Raw genomic sequence first — 19103 nt, forward strand, 5'->3', positions numbered from 1 at the left:
TTAAAAATATTTACATCAGGAATAAAGACAGTTCAGAAAGGGTTCTTTACACTAAACAATAAACTTCCCGTGCTTTTTAGTTTCCAGCATGAATAATTGTTTTGTCCCTTATTTCTGGGTCTTGGCCAAATGTTCCAGGCCAGATGCTCAGCCAGACTTACTTCACTGAAGTTGCATTATACTGAGGTCCTTTTGTGTTTTCTTTCTTATGTCAATACCTCTCACCTTGCTTATATTCAAATGTGGCACATATGTATGTTTGTATATTGGAGGAAAAGAAAGAATAGCGTGAGATACAAAGAAAGAGTAGAGGACTGAAACTGTACCATATATATATGGTCCTCTACTCTTTCTTTGTATCTCACGCTATTCTTTCTTTTCCTCCAATATACAAACATACAGAGTCCCTTTCAGTCTTCCAGGTAGAATGCCCATGGGGTGGTTTTACTGCTGCTGTTTCAATACACCTGTTTATCGACACTCTATTTTAATTTTTATGTTTTGTTTGAGCCATAAGCTCTGTTTGATCAACTAGAAATGAAACTTTTGCATTCCTCAGTTCATGTAACCTACAGGAGCTGTTGCAGTGAATGATGTGTTAAATTAAGATGACAAAATATACATCTCAAACCAAAATATCAAAACTGGCCTCTAAAATTGCACTCAGGCTATGCCTTATAGAAATTACTAGTGGTTTTGGAGGCCTAACCTGAGACTCCTTAAAAGCTCGTGATTTTCAGAAAGGGCTGATTTCTTAATGTAATGCCTCCAAGGACCACAAATGGATGGCATGATACTCACCCTGAGATGTGGCGAAAGATCTTGCAGTCAATCTACTCCCTGTGATCTCTCTGACAGCATTGAACAGGCTGAATGATGGATGGACTATTGGTCTCATCTTTCAAAGACATATTGCATTTAAAATATTTGGGATGAAATCCTTCCTCACTGAAATAAATAGGTAGTTGCAGTGGGGCTAGAATTTCACCCTTGATTAAGAAATAATCCATACAGACAACAGGGTATTTGGTGAAGCAGTTGACCATTCAGAGGACCATGCTGGGGGAATGGGGAAATGTTTTGAAACCAAAACACACAAATTAATTTGTGTAACATTTTACAATTAAAAACTTCATTTCTTAACAGTAATATACAATACACGGGGCGGGGGGGAGGGAATTTTTCATCCATGCATAATTGTTCTGTGGTTAACACACAAAAAAAAGATCCTTTCCTATGGGATTTAGGTTTCAAGCATAGTATAAATCTAGATTATTGGATATCACAAGGATCAATTTCTGTGTTGGTTCTTTCTGTGAATGGAGGAGAGCCAAGACTAGGCCAGGACCTACATGATCCTGGAGATCTACACACAGAAAAAATTCTTGTTCACCTTAAAGCACTTTATAGATGTGAGAATTGTGAAAGAGTGGGACCTAAACTAGATTTCAGTCCCATTGATCTTAAACAGTTACTCATTTTAAAATGACACTTCAAAAAACCAAGCCAAAACAAAACAAAAAAAGCCCCTGCCCTTTGAGTTGAAATAGTTGAATTACCTCTTCAGTAGGTAATGATGCTCTGATCGTTTAGCTTTTACTGTTCCATTCAGTCATTTGTCTGTCACATTAAAACTGATTAGTGTATTTATTAGCTATACTGTAAAGAAATTCTCTGTAATACCTTTGCTAGTAAGCCCTTCCTTACCATTAGTTAATGATGAACCTTTGTTCTTATTTCTGACTTTACTTCAAATAGTCTTATAGCATGAATCCTTTCAATTCCCATCAGAATTGATACTGTATACTTCAATGACGTCCCCTCTAAATCTCCTCTCTTCCATTAATACAGACCTAGTTTCTCAAACCTTTTTGAAAAACTGAGATCATCAGGTCTCTGTATTATACAATACTGGTTGCCCTCTGCTGTAACTTCATTTCTACAACAGCCTTCATATAATAAGGTGACCCAAAATACCTATAGCATACCAAATGTGGCCTCATTAGTTTCTTTTATAATGCTCAAACACTGCTTTTTTCCTACTTGTACACAGATCTGTGAGTCAAATCAGCTGTTAGGAACATGCACCACCAGCCACTGAACTAGTGATTGTGAGAGCATAATTTGTCTCAGTATCTTCATTAAATACCTGGTGCTAGGAGGTTTTTGCTTTTTATACAGAAGTATAGAAATTAGAATGAGAAAGGACTAGAGTATTCAGTCTTTCCCTTGCTGATGCAGCATTGGTCTTTACCATGATATAAGTGCAAAGTGTTGTTATGACTATTGTTAGATGTTGTTACAACTTCCAGTATATTGTATAGCCTGTTTCTAAGCATGGCAAAGGAAGAGGCTCCCACTCATTCCTAGGGAAATGTAAGAGAGCTCATGGCTAGCACTGTTTTACATATGCTATGTAATTTTCACATTCTTTCACATTCAACCCATTACCCCTTCTTCCCCTCGGGTTTACAGTCTTCAAATGTACATAGGCTCCTATAATTTCTTCCTTTCATCACCGCTTAGCCAAGCTGTGCGTATTTACTTCTTATAATCTGTCCTGCCAGCCTCTTAATCATCTTTGTTGCTTTTCTCTGCACTCCTTCCAGTCAGTCAATATCTTTTCAATAAGCAGGTTTCAGAGTAACAGCCGTGTTAGTCTGTATTCACAAAAAGAAAAGGAGTACTTGTGGCACCTTAGAGACTAACCAATTTATTTGAGCATAAGCTTTCGTGAGCTACAGCTCACTTCATCGGATGTATGCATCCAATGAAGTGAGCTGTAGCTCACGAAAGCTTATGCTCAAATAAATTGGTTAGTCTCTAAGGTGCCACAAGTACTCCTTTTCTTTTTTCAGTAAGCAGGTACCTTGAACTGAACAAAACTATTACGGGTGAGGTCACAGTAGACCATTGTAGAGAGGGATTATTACTTCTCTGCTCGGTGATGAGATCCTTCACAGCCCAAAAATATACAGGCCTTGTTAGCTTTTTATATCTATTCTTATATTAAAGAATACTCTAGTTTAAACTCAGACCCACAAAATGCCAGACCCACTTGTACTCACATGGAATTTTGGTGAAGGGGTGTCAGAATCCAAACCTGGAGCTGGATCTGAACTTAGACACTAATTGTTAACTTCTATCATAGTATGTTCTATTCCGGTACTTACACTATGCCCATCACTGAGTACCTAGCATGTTTACTATGATATCTTAGAGCTTATGTAACTCATTGGTCAGTGTCTATTTGTGTCATCAAAAGGATATGAATCTGTTACAGCCCCTAGCTGGAGACCCTTGCTCTTCAGTATAAGTTGAAGGAGACCCAGGTTTTCAGCTCTTGAGGTCCTGGTTCAAACCTTGCTATGGTGGCCAAGATGATGGCCATCAAACCTATATGTGAACCAACCACTCAAATTTTCAAACAGGGTTATGAAATGTTTCAAATTTGGAAGGGATAAAAATCTTAATGACATTCAAGACGCACTAAACTGTAGAGAGTTATGAAAGGAAGAGAATGGAAAGAGAAAAAATGTAAAATTACCAACAGGGGTGAGAAATGTTGGTGGACAATGTTTCAGTGCAAGGACTTGCAGAATCCAGGCCAAAGTAAGGCCCAAGGTTGGCGTGCACTTTTGCACATATTTCTGTGGGTGATATTTTGAGCATTTAGATGGCTCAATACCTATTCACAATCATAAACATCCAATTTGCATAAGCCATTACTGTAACTGTATGCGCAAAAGTGCACACAGTATCTGACCTCACTTATGAGCGTCTGGTTCAAATGTAGAACACGTGGCCTTAATGTGGCTGAAGTAAATTTCAACCAATGCAAATAAATTCCTCCTTATCTCTGCTACAGCAAGCACACAGAACATGTAGGGATGCCATACAAACTTGGAAAACCATTTTATGATTGGGGAAGGATTGGACCTATACAAACTAGTCATGTACTGCAGGTGTCCAACTGTAAAGTCCTTGCTTTCTTGAGGGTTTATCATCAATCAAGGCACTGTCACAACTAAGTACTCCTTTGAAGGCTCTCACATGGTGTGTTAAATTTTCCACATCTAGTAAATCACTAAGTAGCATATAATGTGAATTAGATGTCACATACTTCTAAATTACAAATCAGTGCTGAGCATGGGATCACGAGTGCCAGGGAGTGGGCAGTCACACTAAGACATACTCACTCATTGTTTTTGGTTTTGTTTGTTTTGTTGCTCAGCTATGTTGATATTGTCAGAATTAAATAGCTTACAGGGTTTTTTTTCCAAAGCACTATCATTTGACATAATCAAAGATAAAGAGAAAAGATGTGCACATATCCACTAAACTCTCTTTTTTTATTCAGAATATTATTTAAATATTACAAAACCATGAAATGCAAAGGCAGGGCCAGTGCAAAGAGCCATTTCTGTCTGTGGAAAGAAACAAACACATGCCCAAGTCTCCCAGCCATCTTGACTATAGCTCTGCTAGCCAGCAGGTTTTCTTTAACAGGATTTGTGTGGCCATCAACTTTCCACTGCTTAAAAATGTACTCTGTCATGCCTCTGTAAAACACAATTTGAAGAACGGAGAGAGAATCAAATCAGTAAAAATGGAATGGAAATTGGCAGCATCAGAAACCACGACAGTAGATTTTTTAGAAGTCTTAGCAGAAACAATGGCAGGCATTAAATATAAAAGAGCAACATGGTTCCCCTGGGAGCAGTTTATTTGTATATGAAGAGAGTAGCAGCAACTCTTCAGCCAGAAACTAAGCTGCTAAGTTTCATCAGTACAAATCAAAGCAGTTTTTTTAAGGATTTGCATAAAATAGTTAATAAAAACACAATTCAGACTTGCTAACCTATAAAGAATAATAGGCCAAATTGTGTTGGATATGCACTGATCAGGATAATGAGGATCCTAATGAGGATAAACCATCTGCTCTCCTCCAAGGCCCACCAGCTCTTCTGAATCTTGCAGAATGAAGATGGTGGCAGGATCCCATTTCCACCCTGCCCCCTATGTGGTGGCTAACGTGAGGGGGCAGTTCAGATTAGGAAAGCAGTGAACACAGTGGTGCCCTGTTTCTGACAAGAGGGCACAGGGTAGGAGAGGGTCCTTGCACCCTCCCATGCCTTTGTGCAGCCATGCATGCACGAAACCAATCTGGCCTAAAGGATTCTGAGCCACATTTTTCAGAATGGGCATTATCCAAATCCCAGTAAAGTCAATGGAAATGCTTTCCCTTGTCTTCAGTGAGCTTTGGATCTTCCCCATGTGAATTCATACAAGAGTATATGTATCTATCAAAGAAATATGTACTGGAAAGGCAAAACAGAAGAGTTCATCTGTGAGTTGGATACCATTAGTCACCAAAAGTCAACAACAACAAAAAATCCTGTGACGCATTTCCACCATAAATTCTAATACATGACGTATGGATAAGTAGTACTATGTTAATGGAGTTCTAGAATAAATGGTGTTACTGAATAGAGCTGGGTGAATAATTTGCAAGAAATAAGGGTAATTTCACTGAAAACATTTTTTTTCTGAACTAACTGTAAACTCACCACAACTTTTATGAATTTGGTCAAAAAATGATTTTGTGTGAACAAATTCCAGTCCAAGGATTATTTAACAGTCAGTGTTTCCTTTTGATAGTTGTGATTCAATATCTGAGCACTCCGATTGGGCACAGAGAAGTGTTTCTTTCCCAAGACTAACCTTTTATAAAAAAAACTTTGGATTTACCCCAGTTGAATTTTGTTCAGTCACAAAATAAATGTGTTTTTGTAATGAAATGAATCTTGGGTCTGGGCCTAAACATACCTTCACTTACACAAGCGCTGGCGAAGACTGAATACTAAAGGGCGTCAGCACAGTCAACATACAATTTTATTTATATATATGAAATAGTTGTGTCTAATTTTTGTTCACTGTTCACCCAGTTCTAATACTGACTGAATAGTAACTGTTCTTCCTGTGGTGTATTGGCATGGGAAGGCAGTATCTTCCAAAGAACTCACTTATGCCACTCTATTCATTAACTTCAAGGGGATTACCTGACCTTAGCTTGATCTTCATAAAGGCTACTTTTCCCATTGTTTCTGTGAATATCTAATCCTAGATATTCACAGGTCCTGAGAAGCTGATGTAAAATGGATAACACTTGATGAGTTTTATGCTTGCATAGGTTCAAGTCATGTTGGTTCCTATGTCTGTCTTTAGTTACAATTTTTGCAGAAAATAGTACCAGAAGGTTATATAAGACTTTCTTCACTTTCTTAAAGAGAACAAATGCAGAGGTGTAAACTTGAAAATGGAGTCTTCGAGCTATCCCCCAGAGAGACTGTGGGCCACATAAAATACATAAATAGGGACCATAGAGCAAATCTTCACATTTTATTATTTTCTCCTCCCTACCTGCACCCTAACACCACATAGCTGTAATGTCACAGGATCAAAGCCACAGAGTATCTGAACAGGACTAGGTTCTCTCTTTAGAGAGATTGAGATAGATGTAATGTTCAATGACAATACACTTGTGGTCACCAAAATGTAAGAGGCTGGGAGGTTAATTTCGTTTTGTTCAATAAAATCTATATAATATCTAAATATAAACCAAATGTTTGTTGCTGGAAAGAGTCAATTGATAGAAATCAGTAGCGGTAGCTAACCCGAAAACATTGATAGCGCCACAGTTTCTTAAACCAAAAAAAAAAACCCCTTATTGCTGATGCCTCTCTCTTTCTGTTGTCGATTTTTTCTTTACTGAACATAACCATCTGTAGTAGCCTGTGGGGTACAATCTCACTGCAATAACTTCCCCTGTTGTAATATTACAGATTGGGTATGGTCTAATTCAGATGCCTAAGGAAACTGAGGATGAGTCAGTTTCCCCACCTCACCATAAAAAGAACAGGAGTACTTGTGGCACCTTAGAGACTAACAAATTTATTTGAGCATAAGCTTTCGTGAGCTACAGCTCACTTCATCAGATGCATGCAGTGGAAAATACAGTGGGGAGATTTATACATAGAGAACATGAAACAATGGGTGTTACCATACACACTGTAACGAGAGTGATCACTTAAGGTGAGCTATTACCAGCAGGAGAGCAGGGGCGGGGTTGGGGAGGGGGGAATGACCTTTTGTAGTGATAATCAAGGTGGGCCATTTCCAGCACTTTACAAGAACAGTAGGAGGGGAAATAAACAAGGGGAAATAGTTGTATTTTGCGTAATGACACATCCACTCCCAATCTTTATTCAAGCTTAAGTTAATTGTATCCAGTTTGCAAATTAATTCCAATTCAGCAGTCTCTCGTTGGAGTCTGGTTTTGAAGTTTTTTTGTTGAAGAATTGCCACTTTTAGGTCTGTAATCGAGTGACCAAAGAGATTGAAGTGTTCTCCGACTGGTTTTTGAATGTTATAATTCTTGACATCTGATTTGTGACCATTTATTCTTTTACGTAGAGACTGTCCAGTTTGGCCAATGTACATGGCAGAGGGGCACTGCTGGCACATGACGGCAGATATCACATTGGTAGATGTGCAAGTGAATGAGCCTCTGATAGTGTGGGTGATGTGATTAGGCCCTATGATGGTGACCCCTGAATAGATATGTGGACACAGTTGGCAACGGGCTTTGTTGCAAGGATAGGTTCCTGGGTTAGTGGTTCTGTTGTGTGGTGTGTGGTTGCTGGTGCATATTTGCTTCAGGTTGGGGGGCTGTCTGTAAGCAAGGACTGGCTTGTCTCCCAAGATCTGTGAGAGTGATGGGTCGTCCTTCAGGATAGGTTGTAGATCCTTGATGATGCGTTGGAGAGGTTTTAGTTGGGGGCTGAAGGTGATGGCTAGTGGCGTTCTGTTATTTTCTTTGTTGGGCCTGTTCTGTAGGAGGTAACTTCTGGGTACTCTTCTGAGTCTGTCAATCTGTTTCTCCACTTCAGCAGGTGGGTATTGTAGTTGTAAGAACGCTTGATAGAGATCTTGTAGGTGTTTGTCTCTGTCTGAGGGGTTGGAGCAAATGCAGTTGTATCGTAGAGCTTGGCTGTAGAAGTTTCCTGGGTCTTCCAGACAGAACAATGGATATGCAGCTTCCTTCAACACCAAGGCCACTTCCCCAAACTGAGGGATTTTTAGAGAAACTAAATGTAGTGAGAGGTATTGCTTGCATTTATTCTTTTTCTCTGTTTTTATAATAAATTATAGCAATATTTAATGTAATTGCAGAAAACAGAAAAAAATGCCATCCAAATACTAGTACGGAGCATCTGTTCAGGGAGATGGGGTCACTTTCCTTTTGGCACTCTAAGAACATAAGAATGGCCATAGTGGGTCAGACCAAAGTCCATCCAGCCCAGTATCCTGTCTACCAACAGTGGTCAATGCCTGGTGCCCCAGAAGGAGTGAACCTAACAGGTAATGATCAAGTGATCTCTTTCCTGCCATCCATCTCCACCCTCTGACAAACAGAGATTAGGGACACCATTCCTTAACCATCCTGGCTAATAGCCATTAATGGAATTAATCTCCATGAATTTATCCAGTTCTCTTTTAAACCCTGTTATAGTCCTAGCCTTCACAACCTCCTCAGGTAAGGAGTTCCACAGGTTGACTGTGCACTGAGTGAAGAAGAACGTCTTTTATTTCTTTTAAACTTGCTACCCATTAATTTCATTTGGTGGCCCCTAGTTCTTATATTATGGGAACAAGTAAATCACTTTTCCTTATTCACTTTCTCCATACCACTCATGATTTTATATACCTCTATCATATCCCCCCTTAGTCTCCTCTTTTCCAAGCTGAAAAGTCCTAGCCTCTTTAATCTCTCCTCATATGGGACCTGTTCCAAACCCCTAATTATTTTAGTTGCCCTTTTCTGAACCTTTTCTAATGCCAATATATCTTTTTTAAGATGAGGGGACCACATCTGTACGCAGTATTCAAGATGTGGGGGTACCATGGATTTATATAAGGGCAATAAGATATTCTCTGTCTTATTCTCTATTCCTTTTTTAATGATTCCTAAATCATTAAAAAAGGCTTCTCCAAGTCTAGCTACAATCAGGGATAGGCCTGAGCCACAAAAATTGGCTCTGGAAAAGAACTTCCCTGAAATTGAGTGCTTGCTTTTCAGATCTTGGGTGTTTACTTACTGTTCACAGCTGAGGGATTGGTTAAATCCATCTAGAATCACAATGCACTTCTGCTTAAGTATCCATCAGAACAGATGATTCTGTGATCACAAATTCACTATTTTTCTTTTTTGAAATACTCTAGATATTTCGCTTGGTTAGGCTTTGAAAGATGAAGATGGCAAATCAGGAGTATTCTGTATATCAGATATGCTGCTGTATGTGAAATCCTTTGCTTTTCACAGAGTACATTTCCAGTCCTGATTACAGTTTTCTTTAGAATAAGTGAAAATGGCTCTATTCACTCCAATGGAACAAAGTTGTTTTTTTCTCCAATTACATTCCCTTCTAAGAAAAAGTCTGTCTCAGTTTCACTGGGTATCAAAATTTCTATCAGGACATAAAACAGTATGTAATTATTTTTTCATTTACAGATAAGCCTTTGCCAGACATGCCTGAAGGCAAAGTTAGATTCAGCTGCTAGAAGATTTTTAAGGACATGAAATCTATAAACAATTTATATAAGTGCAAATTACTATTTAAATAGATCAGGGCATGTTAAAAGATTTTTCTTTTAGTCGAAAGAATGAAACAAGTAAATTAAACACTAAACAGAGGAATTGTGCGCATGTTTTATTTGTTACAGACAAAGCTGGACAGATATTTAATAGAACTTCTTCTTTGACTTTATTTTTCTCTTAGGAACACTTTCAGAATGAAGAGAATATGTCCTACACCTTCAACAGGTGTAATTCAGCATTACTTTGAAGTCAAAGGAGCTACACTGATTTAGCATGGTGGAGGATGTGGCCCTATACAAACAAGGAAAGGCCAAGAAAGAATGGTAGGGTAAGAAAAAATGATTTTCAGAGTTGCCAATGAATAAAAAGTATCTAGAGTGGAAACTTTTGTAGCCTTTTAATATTAAAATTAAATTGAAACAATATAGAGGCACTGAGCTAAATTCTGTTGCTGTAAAGGGTTACAGCTCCATTGCCGTGAATGGGCCTGTCCCCACACTGGCAAATAATTTGTAAGCTTAAGACGTATTCTGTAAGCTTTGGCAGGTCAGATAAATTTCAAATTCCCCAAGGAGGTTAATAATTTAGATCTCTAGGTAGGATATTTAAAGAGTTCATGGTTTAGTCTTTTCAGTTCTCAGGAGAAGAAATACACTAGATGAAATCAGTGCTCAGAAATATTTAGTTGGTGCTAACGTGAAGCTCCAAATCACCTAATATAAAGATAATGCGTTTCACACAGGCAGATATCTTCAGTGACACATCACTGGCCTTACACAATCTATAAAGGCATCTTAAACTGCTCTGTTCTGGACGGTTAATGCAAGGGTCCAGATTTGCAATCTATTTATCTTGTTCAGTTTCATTTACCCAATGATGCTAGTTAAGAAATAGAAATCCAAGCCAAAGAAGTACAATCCAAAGGGGGAAGAGCCATGCATTTTTCATCACTTGGGGCTAAATTCTGCCGTTTAATCCCAGCACTGCACAGAAGGTGAGGTGGAACTTCACCTCACTGGGAGGAGCTCGGGAACACACTGTGCCCCACAAGCCCTCCCTGAGCCCCCAGGTGCACAGGGATCCTAGAGGATAGTGCAGCCTGCTCCCCGTAATGTGCTCAGCATGTGGAGCAGGCTGGTGTGCAGAGGTAAGGACCATGGCTCTGCCTTGTTGTGCACCCCCAGGGCAAAACAGAGGGACATGTCTTCTTTTTGATTTAATTGATTAAAGGACTGCAAAGATCTCTAGACCTTGTGCGGATGACCAAGGGCAGAGGGAGGGATGGGGATGGCTCCTTGTGCCCTTCTACTCACCCAGTGCAACTGCATATAGGCCAATAATGACATGATCCCTTAGTATCTGAAGTTTGTACGCTCTTCTCCATATGCATATGTAATTTCCATTGATATTAGTATAGTCAGTTACATGCACATCTCAAGAAAATAATAGACCCCGCCTGTGGACAGCGCACTTCCTGCGGCCATCACAGCAGCTTTCTTAACCTCCTTTGAGGCTGACATCAGTGTGCTCAGAGCCTTTTGTCCTACGAAATTTTGTAAAGCAGCACAAATAATGACCTCTTCTTTCATCTGCCCCTACACTTTGTCATGCTTGATCTTGAACTAGGATCCAGTTAAATTATCCAAAAGCAAAGGTTTTGCTTGGAACACTCAAATGTTCAAAGCCTTAAAATCTTCTATTTATTTATTTTTAAATCAGCTACAGTAAAAGCAGGTTTATCAAATGTTCTTAATGAAAACCAGAAAGAGTTAAAGCATCGAAATTATTGACTTAAGATTGAGTTGTATTAATCATTGTCCTATATGTGACTGTTGCAGTTCGATATTTTGCAATAATAATAAAGTGCTGTAGCAAAACTGTCAAGACAATATTATATCTGTGCTACCTTATCTTGTCTGACACTTAAAAGTTTTAACTACAGTCATATAACCATGAGGAAAATATAATAAACATCTGAAAGAACGGAGTCTTGTCTAGAGACATAACTATTCAAAATGCAGCACAAGCAAGCTACCTCCTGTGGATTATGAGAATATACACTTCCTAATTTTAGCATATTTGTTTATTAGTTAAATCCAAATGAATTGTACCAGTTGTGCCAACAAACCTGCATATTAAAAAAAATTGAGCAATATATTAATTTGGTAAAATTCCTTAGCCTTAGAATGCATGCCTGGTAATTAACACTAATCGGGTAATTTAAAATGGAAACATCTGGTTATGCTACAATTCTAAAATACTTGAGGCTGACACTAAGTTCACACAAAGTCACACTGATGATTCTTAGCAATTAACCAATTTCAGCTTTCGCAAACATTACTTCTTAACATTTCAGCTGAGCTGTGTCCTGTTTGCCTCAATTGACTCTGAATGAATTGGCTTCTGCAATTAGCAGGTCCCCTAAATCCACAAATACCCCCAACTAAACAGTGTGTGGTGGATTTCATGATGGAACTTACTAACTAGAGAGAGGGGATATATCAATGAACAAGGAACTTATTTGGTGCCCACTGTAACCTTTAAGTGAATTGGTCTCTGTCCCACAAGTTGAAAGTGCTGCCGTCACTTCTGCTCCAGGACCCGCGTCACTCCAAGGACCGCAGCGAGCTCTTCCAGACAGAGCCCTCCGGCTGTGCCACACTCTGTGTGCCCCGCTTCTGGGGAACAGCATCACAGTCCCTCCGTCCAGCCACTTCCTCCAGGGCAAGTGGGGATGGGAGGGGACCGGGTCTACCCCCTACCCCAGGTCCCAGCCCAAGGACCCTGTAGATGGCTACCACTTGCTGCGTCCCCTCCAACTCAATTCGTTTCCCTGGGCCACTTTTCCATGGCTCCCAGGACCTTCTTCACCCTTACCTCAGGACTTCAGCCTTCCAGTCTTAGCAGCTAGCCTGAAGTTCTCTCTAGCTTCCCTAGTCCCTGCTGGCAGCACTGCTCTGTCCAGAGTCCTAGCACTCCTTCCTCCTGCTAGGAGCCTGGTTTTCTCTCCTGAAGCTCCAGGCAGCTACTGAAGCTGCCCTTCTTATACGGGTCAGCCCAGCCCTGATTGGCTGCTCCTTGCAGCCCCTCTCTGATTAGCTGCCTCCTGCACATCCTCTCTAGGGCTCTATTAACCTTTTATGGGCCAGTGTGGAGCAGATGCCCCATCACAGCCTCATATATCTTGTCAGTGGGGACTGACCTCTCCTTTTCCTGGCCCCCTTTTAGGGAACTGAGTCAGAGGGTTTGGATCTCCTATGTCTGGCACGGTGAAGAGGTGACTCCCCCCTCCCTCCACTATCCAATTTGTTGCTGGATACTCTCAGATATAATTGAATCAAGTTGCGGCCTAATTAACCACATCCACGGCTTCCTGTCTTTCTTGTGGCATGGATGGACAATGAGTACTAGTCAGTTTCCAAGGAAGAGTTAGCTGAAACATCCCAATAGACATAAGGTATTCTCATCCATTTTACTGATGATACCTGTTTTATGTAATGCAAGACATGATATCAAATTGAAAAATATAGTAAGAGAAAGAGCTTTCTCTTTAGATTTTGTTAAATGTCTATTAGAACTGAAGTCACAATCAAAGTGAGAACACAGGGTCTGATTTTTTTTAAGACACTAAGGGTACATCTACACAGCAATTAAACACCCGTGGCTGGCCCAGGCCAAATGACACAGGCTTGTGCAGTCAGACTGTGGGGCTGTAAAATTGCTGTGTAGATATTCAGGCTCAGGCTGGAGCCCGAATTTTGGGACCCCGTGAGCAGGGGAGCATCCCAAAGCCTGGGCTCCAGCTCAAGCCTGAAGGTCTACACAGCAATTTTTAGCCCCAAGTCCCACAAGCCCAAGTCAGCTGATATGGATCAGCCATGGCTGTGCTGTGGATGTAGACATACCCTAAGGTATACCTGCACTGCAGGAAAACAACCCTGTCAGAAGATTCAAGCTGCAGAGCTATACAATTGCAATGTAGATATTTGGGCTGTACCCCAGGCTCTGGGACACTGCGAGGAGGGAGGGTCCCAGAGGTTGGGCTCCAGCCCAAGCCAGAATATCTACATTTCAATTTAATAGCTCCACAATCCAAGCCCCCAAAGCCTGAGTCAGCTGACACAGACCAGCCATGGGTGTTTAGTAAGTCATACCCTTACTAACAAGTGTGAAGCAGTCGGACTACTAATGGTCGTAGGCACATGATAGTATTACTTCTGAGTATCCGGTGGAGATAGAAGTGACAGCTTTATGGAGTGATAGGCTGTGATATCGATAGCATTGTAGGCAGTATGAAGTAGAAAGCAATGCACACATCTCCCACTACCTTATTTCCATTGTTGTAAGGCTGCACTTCCTGCCATTACCTTAACTTCCATTAAATGTAGTTTTTGTTGGTTGAAAGATATATGAAGGTGAAGTTGAAACACAATCTTCAAACCAGGAATTTATAAATACTCTAATAATGTTCTGTCATGAAGTGGAATTAGCCAGAAGATAATTGAGCTCTGCTGCATCAATACAGAAAATCCATAAATAAACTGCTAAAATTATATACAAGACAAAGAAGTAACACCACACAGCAGTCATGTTCTTCCAGTAGTTTAGCCAGAGCAAGGCAATATGTTTATCAAGTAATATAGTACACTGTGCTTGAAAAAAGTACATTTTGTTCCTGAAAATTATATGGACTACCTTGTTGATATAAGTGTTCAAGTTTTATCATTTTGAAATGGTGGAAGGAGACCTTTGGCTTCAGCCAGTGGTATCGTCTCTTGATCAGTATGTATAGGGAGCAGCTGGGAAAGTTTAGGAGGCATGGGATGTAATGCTTTCGGTGTGCTAATGACATCTATCATGCATGTGTGGGTTTGTGTGCGCTCTCTTTCCTCCAAATTTGCAGGTGTTGTTGAATGTCTTTCTTAGTGAGTGAGTGGCTGAGATTGGGGCATGGATGACAGCAGTCTCAATGTACATAAGACATAGGTGAGAGTGGTAGTTTGAGAGAAGTTGTATCAAAAATTATATCTGCCTCTTTATATTGCAAGTGTTTTCCAGCAGCTTGTTGCTAGAGTTCTCCATCTGGAGGTATTTTTATATCCTCACCTGCTGTTAGATGTTCAGTATCTAGAAAGGCTCTTTTCCTTCTCTGTCGGACCAGGAGAATATGAACATTTATTTCAGAAGCAGGCAGGCCTTGCTACTTTAACCCATACTTTTGTCATATTAATATTTCACGACTGGGGAGCCTTGTGTGGCACTAAATTATAAATCAATCCAGAAACTGAAGCTAGTACAGAATGCAGCAACTTATTTATTAACAATGGTATCTTGCCAGGAGCACACCACACCAGTACTCTGCGAGGGCAGTGTGGGCCCACCCAGTGGAAGAGTCTGTCTGCACAGATCAGACTGCGGGATCAGGGCCATAGTTTGAAATGTGCTTTGCAGTACTTCAGAATGAAAGGGGCTACATAAAAATATCTTAAATCTAGAATAAGGTTGATATTGGAGTATTGCAAGTTCAGCAAAGGAAAAAAGTAATCAGTGGAAGTTGTAAGAAAATATTGTTAACCATAACAAGACTATCCTGGTGTTTTGTAAGAGGATTTCACTATCACTAACATGTATTGAAATGCTGTGCATTGTTATGTGGTGGAGGTATTAAAAAGGTTGTCATGGACACTTAGCAACCCAGGTTTGCTCTTATCAGTTTCTTCCTGCATCTCCTCTTTTGTCACTTCAGTCTTTCATAGTACACCATCTTGTTACCTAAAAAGAATAGTTCCGGGTTAGATGTGTTTCCAACAACCTGTGGGGTGAACACTAATGCAAAGAATTCATTTAGCTTCTCTATAGTTTCCTTATCCTCAGTTGTTTGCTTTATTCCCTGGTTTGCTTTATTCCACTGATCTTCTCTCAGAGGCTTCCTGATATATTTAAAGAATTTCTTGTTATATGGTTTTATGCCTTTGACGATATACTGTTCAAAATTCCTCTTAGCCTCGCTAGTTTCCCATTATTTTACTGTGAATATGATATTGAAATAACTGTAGTGCCATCATATAACATTGTAATGGGCCATAATGTGTAATGATTCCTCTAATGGTTCAGGTTTGAAATGGAATAATTTTCCTAGAGTCATCACACCAGCATAGCATTGCAATAGAAACCTCTAGTGGGCTCCTTAGTCTTGAACTGAAACCATTACACCAATCAAAATCTCACAAATGACCTTCCAATGCCATTGGAACGGCAGCTGTGACAGGCTTCAACTGAAATAATGTTGCCAATGCATATTCATTGTCTCACACTGTACCAATATCATAATAGGGTCTCCATAAAGTTAAACTGATGTTCTCATGAGATTATTGCTATGATGTGAACGCCCCTCTGAAGTGAGGAAAGAGTCAGCATTGCATGAAAGTTATAAATATAACTATTCTCCAAGGTTGAACATCGAAGTGGGTCTTGCTGTAATAGGTTTTTTTTAAACTTTACACTACATGCATATTAAGCAAATATTAAACTCACCTTGACCTCCTTTCACACACAATCAGATTTGGAAAAACATCCAGATGGCTAACGTGGTTCCTATTTGAATTACTAACATGCTGCTTTAGACTTTCTGTCAATAAAAATTTAAAGCCAACTCTTCTTTGCGTGATGCAGGACTAACTGTCCTTAACTATTTTTGTTTTTTTTAAAAAATCCTTACCAAAAACTGTTTTGCTATTACAAATGGCATGAATAAAACAATATAAAATTCCCCCTCATTATAAACAAATTGTGATATTAGATGCATTATTTAAGTATTGGTGACAGTTACACTTAACGGAAATGTGCTATTTTTGTATAAAAAAAGCAATGCTTGAGTGCTGCTTAAAATTAAATGTAAACTCCACTGAACACAAGGAATTCCTTGCATTCCAGCAACAGTGGAGAGTTAAGTTTTGTCATGTAGGCAAAAATAGAGAGAGAAAAAAACCACTCAGGAAATTAAACACTTTCTGTAAAGCATAATTCTGTCCAATTAAATAGAGGACGGTGACAGAAGCTTTTGCCATTAATCCACAAAGACCTTCCTTGGTAAAACTGAACTCTCTGTGACCTTCACAGAAAGAAACCGTGTTAGTACAGTGTATAATGGTGAAATGCTACAATTGCTGTGCATTGCCTTTTAAACCTGAAGGCCTGAAAAGATTTAAAGACAAACTGTGCAGCAGCAACTCAATAGTTTTATTGTTGCTTTTTGGTGAATGACAAAATAATTCTCTTTAGTGGGGAAAGAGGGATTTTTTTAAGGTTGTAAAATATTTCATATTGCATGTTCTAAGTGGCAGTGTATCCTGTTCATTGTATACTTGGAACGTTAAAGCCCAGGAGAAGACTACACTGCTTATCAGCCTGTCCTTGTCCCTTCTCAGTGAGTCTGTCAGAGAAGTCCACTGAAATGTAGTATTACTGTTTCCAAAGGGCAAAGCAGGAGTGCTAACTAATTCTGATAATTCCAGTGTGATTCAGCAGTGAAAATCTATTGGTTCCATGCTAGGGGGTATCAAGCTGAACTTTGATCTAGACTTAATTCTTATTGAGGATAAAGGTGATATTAGGTGACACCCAAAGAAAAATAAGTACGTCTGTTAATGTAGTCCATTACATTTTACTTTACTGTTAATTTTTATCTTTTACTTCCATGAGGGTTGTTCTTGAATCTCTCTTGAACTGTGTACTGTGAATCCACTTGTGTTACAATCTAAGTTCATGTCAACATGCATCCCTTCTGAGGAACGTTCGACTAAATGACGTACAATCTTTTTAAAATTCCAAAGTAAAATCATGGGTCTGACAAGATGCCTGCCAAAGTCACTATTTGTTAACAGTGCTTTTAGTCCCACTTTCTCATATTTGCATATTGCATATTACTAAGGCCCTGACCCTGCGATTAGATCACTAATGCAGACCCTTGTACCCGCAGAGAGCCAATGGGCCTCCATGGGGGCAAAAGAGTTTACACTAACAGATTTGATTGCAGAATCAGGGGCTTAGACTGTAAACTGTTTGTGAGCATGGGCATTATCTTAACAGTCTGTAACAGACTTGAAAACAGTTAGTGCTATACAAATAATGAATCACAAAGAAAAGAGTAATCATTTAAAATTGGTTTATTTTGATATATATTGACTTGTCTTCCTTATATTATCACCAGTAGTTTACTGCAATTCTATCACCATCCAAACTGTCACCTGAATTACTTTCTTCTTTTCTCCTGACTTTCAGGTATATTTTTCCTGGGCAGAATATTACAATTAAATGTTCTCTGTGACTATATAATCAAAGCTTAGGTCTAAACTAAATCCAGAATATTTGCACTGAAATGCAGTCTCACCGACATTACTCCAGCTATTCTTTGACATGTTCAGTTTCTGAGGGGTGACATTTCCGTTCTATTTTTTCTCTCTGTGGGGAAGAGTGTTTCCTCCTTGATCATATCTTTGAGAGAACTGATAACATTGTGGGTAGGATTGCCTTGACAAAATGTCACATACTCCCCACTCCCTCACATGCTGCCCTCATTCATAAGCAACCTTCTCATCAATACCCATAAAACTGATACCTTGTCCTTTTTTAAATGCCTCTTCAAACCACAGCTCTGCCATGAGGCCTAGAAATCACTGCTGCCTAGATTGGCCTTGGCAAGCTGTGACAGCTGCTTTTCTGCTCAACTCTCTTTACTGTATTACCTCAGTTTCCTACCCTTCCCCACTCTTTTGGGTATGTCTGCATGTGAGCAGGGAGGTGTGATTCCCAGCTCGACTAGACATATCTGCACTAGCTCTGCTCAAGCTAGCGCTTAAAAATAGCTGTCTGGCTGAGGCATTTTGGGCAGCAGCTTGGGCTGACTGCCTGATTATGTCCTCAAGGGGTTGGGCAGGATTGTGTTCAGGGCAGCTAGTCCAAGTGGCTCACCAAGCAGCCACAGACACATTGCTATACTTTAGAGCTAACGTGGGTACATCTACGCAAGTGGAAATCACGCTTCTCTGCTCAACTGTAGACATACCTTTTGTCCTCCTGTTGCATCCTGTCTGTCATGAACACTGTGAACTCTCTGGCTAGAGACCGTCTTTTTTTATTTTATTTCTGTTCGGTGCCTAGAATGATGGGACCTGACCCTTGATTGGGGTCCTTAGAACTACCACAATAAAAATAATTTAACATTTTCATTCATTGTTATTTATTTATTATCACTAACTGTCAGACACTTTAAACCTTGTGCACTGTGGCTACTATGGGAGGAGACCAATGAGGGCTTTTTCTGAGTAATTTATTCTCACATTTATTAATTTATTAATAAATTCTGAGTAATTTATTCTCACATTTAAGTGAGTTGCCACCTCTGAAATTTCTCAGGCTTCTGGTTTTCCACTATATAGAACTG

At 39.7% G+C, this 19103-nt stretch overlaps 1 long non-coding RNA gene across 2 annotated transcripts in view; it reads right to left on the reverse strand.

Moving 5' to 3' along the window:
• Window positions 1-4339: 4339 nt before the first annotated feature.
• The window catches only part of LOC122464493, a 135723-nt gene continuing 120959 nt past the window's right edge, over window positions 4340-19103 (reverse strand). The window contains exon 4 of one of the 2 annotated variants that reach the window (XR_006288580.1): window positions 4340-4562. This is a non-coding gene — a long non-coding RNA (uncharacterized LOC122464493). Of the gene's footprint in view, window positions 4563-14364; window positions 15434-19103 lie in introns of those variants that run through there. The other variant, XR_006288581.1, reaches the window with a different exon arrangement.

The sequence above is a fragment of the Chelonia mydas genome, chromosome 2, assembly GCF_015237465.2.
Source record: "Chelonia mydas isolate rCheMyd1 chromosome 2, rCheMyd1.pri.v2, whole genome shotgun sequence".
Taxonomy (NCBI): domain Eukaryota; kingdom Metazoa; phylum Chordata; order Testudines; family Cheloniidae; genus Chelonia; species Chelonia mydas.